This window comes from Sinocyclocheilus grahami, unplaced genomic scaffold, assembly GCF_001515645.1.
Source record: "Sinocyclocheilus grahami isolate Dianchi unplaced genomic scaffold, SAMN03320097.WGS_v1.1 scaffold1186.1, whole genome shotgun sequence".
NCBI classification, from domain to species: domain Eukaryota; kingdom Metazoa; phylum Chordata; class Actinopteri; order Cypriniformes; family Cyprinidae; genus Sinocyclocheilus; species Sinocyclocheilus grahami.
Window position 1 is genome coordinate 592,599 of NW_015506365.1, and position 8,211 is coordinate 600,809.

At 35.3% G+C, this 8,211-nt stretch overlaps 1 long non-coding RNA gene across 1 annotated transcript in view; it reads left to right on the forward strand.

The window, feature by feature from the left end:
- The first annotated feature begins 7,428 nt into the window (after positions 1-7,428).
- LOC107567759 (uncharacterized) overlaps positions 7,429-8,211 on the forward strand; it is a 5,307-nt gene continuing 4,524 nt past the window's right edge. Inside the window, exon 1 of the long non-coding RNA XR_001606675.1 lies at positions 7,429-7,548. This is a non-coding gene — a long non-coding RNA (uncharacterized lncRNA). The remainder of the gene's footprint in view (positions 7,549-8,211) is intronic.

Sequence of the window (8,211 nt, forward strand, 5' to 3'; positions counted from 1 at the left end):
AATTTAAAAAATAAATAAATAATGACCCTAAACGTTTGAAAAACTTTTTAGTGTGTAATTTGGGTTTTGATGTGCAAAGGAAAAGTGTGATTTGAGTAACTTTCAGGATAGACTTAATGTTCAAGAAATTCAAGCCTTCATTTGTTCTGTTTTATTGATGCAAATAGTCATGTAACCAATTTTAAGCAGTTATTTACATGTGTGCTAATTTATGTTGTCATTATAGGCCATCCGCAAAAAACTGACTGCACCGATCAGTGTGTGATCCAAGTAAATATTTTTCTGCTGTTCAAAATGTTGTACTGTTTGTTCTGTTGTAAAAGTCAATTTATATGGTCACAAAATAACGAATGTATATAGATAGATAGATAGATAAAAATCCTTTTCTTGTCTTACTCTATTTATCAAAAGAAATGCTGAGATTTTTGCATAGGTTAGAGATGACTGTAAATTAATAAGAAACGTCTGAGGTTGTAAAGTGGGAACAGTTGCTGGCTTCAGGTACAAACATAGATATTACCAGGGATTCAAACACACTTTTACTTCTGACCAGCCATTTTTGGTAGTTGAGATTCAAATCTTCTCTGTGTTGTACATGAGCCATTAAATACTCTTGATATCAACTCTTTCATAGGAAATAAACACAGCCCAGTGCTTAACTGATTGTCGTTCGTTTTGTATTATGTTACCAGTATGGTGACCATACGTGACCATACATAGCCTACCTTTTTGCTTTAAATGTCCAGGTTTTGGCTTTGTTTTTCTATTGACGTGCTCTTTACCACTGTTGCCAACTCATTTTCAGGGGAAGTTGCTAAAGGAAGGTGATTTGTTGCTAAAAGTTGCTAAATGGTGTTGTGATGCCATTGCGTGATGACCATGTAATCATGACGCAAAATTGTGTCACTACATCAGATCTCTGTTAGCATCGCACTGGTTTCCTCGACAAAAAGCTAATGGGATTTTTCCATAGGTTTTTGGATTATTTTTGGACAAAAAATAAGCTCTGTGTTCAATCACAGTTCATGAAACTTACACGTTTTGTCCATCAAGATCATCTACACAAAATAATATAACTTTGATGAATTTTGAAGCCAAAATAACTAAGCTAAACTTAGGCTATAAAGGAACTACAGCACCACGGTCGCTCGCCTTCAACGTCACCACCACTATGCTCCCGACAACTTTTTTAAACTTATTTTTAACACGTTCTTGAGAGAAAGATACTTTCACGTTTTATTCTACGACATGTTACACCCCACTCGTAATTTTTTTTAACTGTTACATTTCTTAAAAAAGACGGTTGCTAACAAGGTGCTAAATGGTACAGGCGCTGTCGGAGACATTAAACGTCATCACGCCGAGCAGTTTATCAATTTACAGTATTTTCCAGTCGTAGTATATTTTGTAATACAATTAATTGTAGAATAACCAATTAACAGTTTCCCGCATTTTATATTGCTGGTCGACGATGTTTTTTTGTTTTGCCCTGAAATGCAACACAAGTCTTCAGATGGAAGATGCTCGTTTTATCGCTTTCCTACTGATGCGGAGACTCTAGGTTCATAAGGCAAACTCATATTATGATTATTCCACGTAAACACCACATTTAATGGCTTAGTCATGGTGAAAGTGAAACTTTAATGTGCATAGTGCTTAAAGCCACATTCAATTTAGGCCACATGAAGCTGTTACGGAGCATATAGATTGAGGATTTTCTAGAAGCATGGATAAAATAATATTTTGTGTAACTTACCCACCCTAACAAAGCTGAAATGTGGTACTTTATTCACAAAAATAAGTTTAATCTTACCATATCCAAAAAACTGTTATTTAATAGATTAAATGCACTCGAATTTTATTGTGGAGACACGTTTTTAATTAAAATATTCATATTAATCAAGGATTTGTTGACTTTTAATTCACCTTATTTCGAAATCTACAGAAATACGTGCTTTCATATGTCCTTTAGTTATGATTATTTCATTTATTCACTATACAATTTATTATTAGTGTCTCATTTCAGTTTTAGTTTGGTTCTAGTTTTGTATTTATTCCAGTTTATATGAAAAGGTTCATGTAGCGTGGATTAAAATTCATATACAGAGTAAATCCTTTTCACTGAACGTGTTAAAAATAAGTTTGAAAAGTTGTCGGGAGCATAGTGGTGGTAACGTTGAAGGCGAGCGACCGTGGTGCTGTAGTTCCTTTATAGCCTAAGTTTAACTTTTAAGTTCTGGAGCATTTATTTAGGCTTCAAAATTCATCAGTTATATTATTTTGTGAAAATGATCTTGATGGACAAAACGTGTAAGTTTCATGAACTATGGTTGAATACAGAGCTTATTTTTTGCGATAATCCAAAAGCCTATGTCCAGGGAACCAGTGTCATGCTAACAGCCGATCGCCTACAAAGTGTACAAACAAATGGCGCTTTTCCACTGCGTGGTACGGCACGGCACGGTTCGGCCCGGCTCGGTTTGCGTTTCCACTGCAGTTCAGTACCGCTTTAGAGTGGGCGGGATTATTCACATGTTGTTATAGTTGTGCCGCCTCTACTACCACGACTCCTAAAAAAAACTTTTTCATTCCGCGTCGCCCCATCAAGCTCTCGCTGGATCCGCTCCTCTGCTATCAACGAGAGGAACGTCGGTTCTTCCGCAACTGACAACATAACTTTTTGGTTGTTAAAAAAAAGATGTGCTCGTTCAAAACAGTTGCGCTCGATTCTTTGCTGGCTATGCTGATTTAAATCTAGTGGTTCTTTTGTGTTTGTGTCGCAAGTTCAGTGACGCAGGTAGTGACGATTCTCTCAGGCCAATCCGTGATCAGCAGAGTATACACGTCACGTTTTGGTAATGGTACGGTTCACTTGGAACCCCAACCGAGGTGGTACTAAAAAAAAGTACCAAGTACTGTACCCAGTGGAAAACCCCCCAAAAGTGAACCGTACCGTGCCGTACCATGCAGTGGAAAAGTGCCAAAAAATACACAAAACTACATGCAGTTGCTTTAAGTAGATAGATAACTAATCTAATACCACGACATTCAAGTATTTATAAGTGTAATCGTCTAAAACATATTGCCAGATGAGTTGCCATACATCTGTAGCAATTAACATAATATTTAAGGGGATTTTTTTCAATATCTCGGCAGATTAAGTAAGTAAGGAATAATTGACCACTGGCCTTTGAATTATTACAAAAATAATGCACACGTTACACCTCGGGTGTGCATTATTTTTCTAATAATTCAACGGCCCGGAGTCAATTATTCCACTTATACCACGGTTGCCACACCTCGAGACATCGATCAGATGATATATTTCAAGATAGTTGTCAGGTTTTTGTACTTAAAACGCTACTGTGAGTAGGAATAATTTCTTCCGCATCTCATCCATCGCCTCCGTTGCTAATTCCAAAACGTAATTTTAGACCTAGTTACGGAGGCTTGAGCCGTTGATAGCAGATTAATGCAGTTAATAACTAAAGTTATTAGAGAGAGAGAGAAAGCATGTGAATTACCTCTGTGCGTCTCTCCAAAGTGTTCAGCTAATGTCTCTAACGTTACTAATAGTGAAACTTTAAGTTCATTTTCTTCACGAACAGCGCCCTTTTTACCTCGCTTGTGAGAAGTCATAGTTTGTAAATTGTAAAATTTACGGTTACTGATAAAATCGCCAGAGTAGCGCTAACAATATGAGTGCGTATGTTAACGTGTGTGCAAGCTGTAGGGAGAGCTAGAGCAAGAGAAATAGAGTATGTGCTTTCCATACATAATAAAACGTAATTTTGTGCCAAAAACATGGAAATGATCTGTCGTTTTTATCATATTGCTTACTATTTATTTGTTTGGCCAGTGTCGTTGTGGGTTTTGGTTATTTTGCTGTTGTAAGACCTTTGAAATACCGTAACTGAAATCGTTCGTTAGCCAATCAGATTCAAGCATTCAGCGGCCCCCGTAGTATAATATCTTTTTGTATACTTAAGGCAGATTCAACCAAAAACATAAAAAAAATTAAATAATAAAAATTAATAGTGTGAAAACATCAGAATTATTTGACTGTTTGAATCTTTTTTTTTTCTGAAGATATTTTCTTAGATTTCTAAAATCTTTTATTTTTAATGTAGGCTACCTTAGAGATGTATTATAGCTAAAAATCAATACTCATTATTTACCTATGAGTAGTTGTGGTACTTTTTTTTTTTTTACAACCTTATGACCAATTTCCTTTTATTAGTCACATCACATCACAAAAAGACTGAAGACCATATTTGGAAGTGGAAGTACAAACAAACAAATGCTTCTATGTGTAGGCTACATGCATACAATACCACTCAAATGTCCACCAAGGCTGCATTTATATGATCAAAAATACACTGAAATCAGTAATATTGTTTCATATTTAAATATATTCTAAAATGTAGGCTAATTTATTCCTGTGATGCAAAGTTGAATTTTCAGCATCATTACTTCAGTCTTCAGTGTCACATGATCCTTCAGAAATCATTCTAATATGCTGATTTGAGCTCAAGAAACATTTCTGATTATTATCAACACAGAAGTCATTTTTTTCTGCTTCATATTTATTTATGGAATCATTTAATTTATTTGAAATAGAGAACTTTTGTAACATCATAAATATCTTTACTGACATGTTTGATCAATGGAATCCATTGTTACTGAGTAAAAGCATTAATTTCTTTAAAAAAAAAAAAAAAAAAATCTTCCTGACCCCAAACTTTTAAACAGTAGTGTATATCATTATATCATCAAGTTTAAACTATTGCAACACTAACATTTATATAAAATATTACAGCTTATAGTATTTTATCCCTCTTTCTTCCTTCACCCATTCAGATCTCTGTAATACTGGACACAACAATACGAAACAAAAATTTGAGTCTATGATGTAACTAGCCTATGTAATTTAAGATAGTATCCCTAATGATGCAACAACGTTTACACACATCCTTGTAGAACACGCCTAGAAAGATTGAGTCACAGCATTGCAGGATAAGAACGTCCGGGGTTAACTGGATCTGCGGGTGGGGACACTGTTGTTTATGTGTGTCGTGTCACAATTTCCTGTTACTTACTGAAACTGCAAATCCTGACTGATTGTGTCTGTTATCTGACCTATCAGAAACCTCATGAGAATACAGTAATATTGTCTTAATAATTAATCTGCATATGAGCTGTTTTTTGTGTTCTCCTGACAAAAAGTGGCAGGGCAGCCGAGGTTAACATTTTAAACCAGCATTTTGCAGTAAGCTAAATGAGGAAGTTTCATAAACGCAGAAATTCTGCTCGACTTTCTAGACTCAATATTTGTTTAAGCGAGTGAATGGGGATTGCCTACCTAGACAAAACACCAAAAAACCCTCTCTGTTGAAGAATTTATTTTCATCATAACCCAATTGTGGACATTCTTCCATTTTTTTGTATTATATAATAAATAAAAAGAATAGAAAGAGGATAGAGCAAGCTAGTGTTAGAGGCCTTTTTGCTTTTGTTAATTGTATAATAAATAAAAAGAAAACAAATAGATAGAATACAAAAAGCTAGGGTTAGTTTTTTTTCAAGAAAAAAAGCAGTTAGTAAATGAATAGAGTGTAAGTCTAAAAGGGACATGTTTTTTTAAAGAATATGATTAGAATAGAGAGTGCTAGAGTTAGAGGGTCAAATAAAGATGGAAGAGATGTGTTTTTAGCCGATTCTTGAAGATGGCTAAGGACTCAGCTGCTCGGATTGAGTTGGGCAGGTCATTCCACCAGGAGGGAACAGTTAATGTAAAAGTCTGTAAAAGTGATTTTGTGCCTCTTTGGGATGGCACAATGAAGCGGCGTTCACTTGCAGAACACAAGCTTCTAGACGGCACATAAGTCTGAACTTAGGTAAAGGGGTGCAGAGCCAGTGGTGTTATTTATTTATAGTTATTTAGTTATTTTTTTAGTTATTTAGGCACTGCTTAAATAACTAAAAGGGGGTTTTGTATTTTTGTGACTTTACAAAATCTCATTTGAAATGTGCTGTATATTATATATTTGAATGTTCTAATCTAAAACATAAAAATAGCAAAAAATGTTTGCAGATATTTAGGAAACATAAGTTCACATACAAATTTTTCTGAAAAAAAAAAACAATGCTACATCCATTTATTCAACTTCAAAATATGCATTCTGTGTCGGAATGTCTGTTTTTGTCTTGGTCTGTGTGATTCCGCACACACACATTAAATTCAATAGTACTATGGCACCCCAGGTTGACCGTTAGCAAAAAACCACAGCATACTGCATCCATGGAAGCCAGTAAATGAACTCGCTTAGAGATCGCAGATTTTACCCGACCTAAAAAGCCTCGGCATCCATCTGAAAACTTCTATGAGACATATTAAAATGTGGATAAATCGCCTTCCGTTGTAAATTGCGCTTGTTCCTGTTGTGTGTCCTCAATCTGGCAACCTGCGTGAGCGAAGAGGCGTGAGAAACAACTCTCTCCGATATGTAGGGCCCAAGCACCGGTGACCCTATTGGAATTGCCCAGTTTCTTCTTCATCTAATCCAAAATGAATCACATTTTTGAGGGCCTAAACATGCTTGAAAACTCATGAAATTTTGCACACGCGAAAATTGACATCTGATATGGGTTTCAGAATTGGGTGTGGCAAAATGGCTCAATAGCGCTACCTATAAAATTTTAACGAAGTGCCCCTCGAGTTATGTTTCACATATATGTACGAAATTCGGTAGACACATGTAACACGCCAATACCTACAAAAGAGTCCCCTGGTATGAAGCCCAAAACCCAACAGGAAGTCAGCCATTTTCAGGTGTTGTTTCACTTACACACAACGTATTTCTGATTCTACTATAGCCTATTTAAATATCCTAAAACATGTGTTAAATATCCTAAAACATTTGATTTGTTTAAAACAATTATATACTGCTTTGGCCAGCGGAAAAGAAAGAGATCCTATCTATTCTAAAAAGATTCTCTGAGAAGTATTTTATACAATTTTGTTTTTACATTCATTTTGATATATTTATTCGAAAACAAGACAAGGACAGTGAATGATTTTTAGCGATGTAATGTACTGTACAAATAGCATTTTTAGTCCGCATGTCATATTTTCCTGACGTTTTGTACCTTTGACGGTGTTAAACATGGTGTCACGTGGATGGGAATATGCTTTGAAATGATATGCAGATGAGGTTATGCATAGTAAAACTAGGCGTAAAACTCCATATAAGGTGATTTTGGGGAGGAGACGCATGTACGCACAATCTTCCGCTGACAGGGATTTATAAAAGTGGACACTTCTTGCAGCCCCTGCGGTTTTGACCCCTCTGACCCCTGAATGTAATATTATGGGCTGTTATCTGCTCCTTGCAGTAGGGCTTGAGTGAGTCACTGCCTTTTCAGGGATCATGTCTCAAGATCAGTCTGAAGTGAGTGACCCTATGCACCTGAAGAGCTTTACTGCTCCTCACAGCACAAACAGTAACACTGTATGGAGGACGGAGACTCAACAAGACAATGTTGTAGGTAAGAAACTGTCTTAAATTTCTTTCAAGTACGAGTAAATCTCAAAGATGAGTGTACAAGCTGCGTGTACATTTTGCTACAGATTGGTGCCAGTGGAGACCGGGGCTAGTTGTCACGTGGGTTATATAAGTAACTGTAATGTTTTCAGTTTCATAAATTTGATCTGTCATGTGTAGTTCAAAACTGTTGCAAATTAGGATGATTTTTGGGAATTCCTTCCTACAAACTATATCTTAAATTGCATCATAGTATTGCAAAAGCAGACGGAAACCACAAAAATGACCACAAAAAAAACCAACTGCGTAATAAAGAATAAAGAAAAAATTGCAGAACAAAACAATGGGTTCATATTTTACCTTTTACATTTTTGTTGTTTTGATTGTTTTATGTTTTGTAATTTATTTGCTGAAAAGCCTGTAATAAGCTGTTTAATGGCATAATTTGTATTATGACAAGCCTTATAAATGTTTAGTAGTCAAGACCCTGAGAAATATTCACAAAAATGAATCAGTTAATTTTTACAAAACTATTTTTATGTTACTGGATGCCTCATGCAAAAAATACTATTAAAATTATGTCAAGCTGTCTTGAATTTATATATATATATATATATATATATATATATATATATCTATATATTCTATTATATATAAAAAATATGTT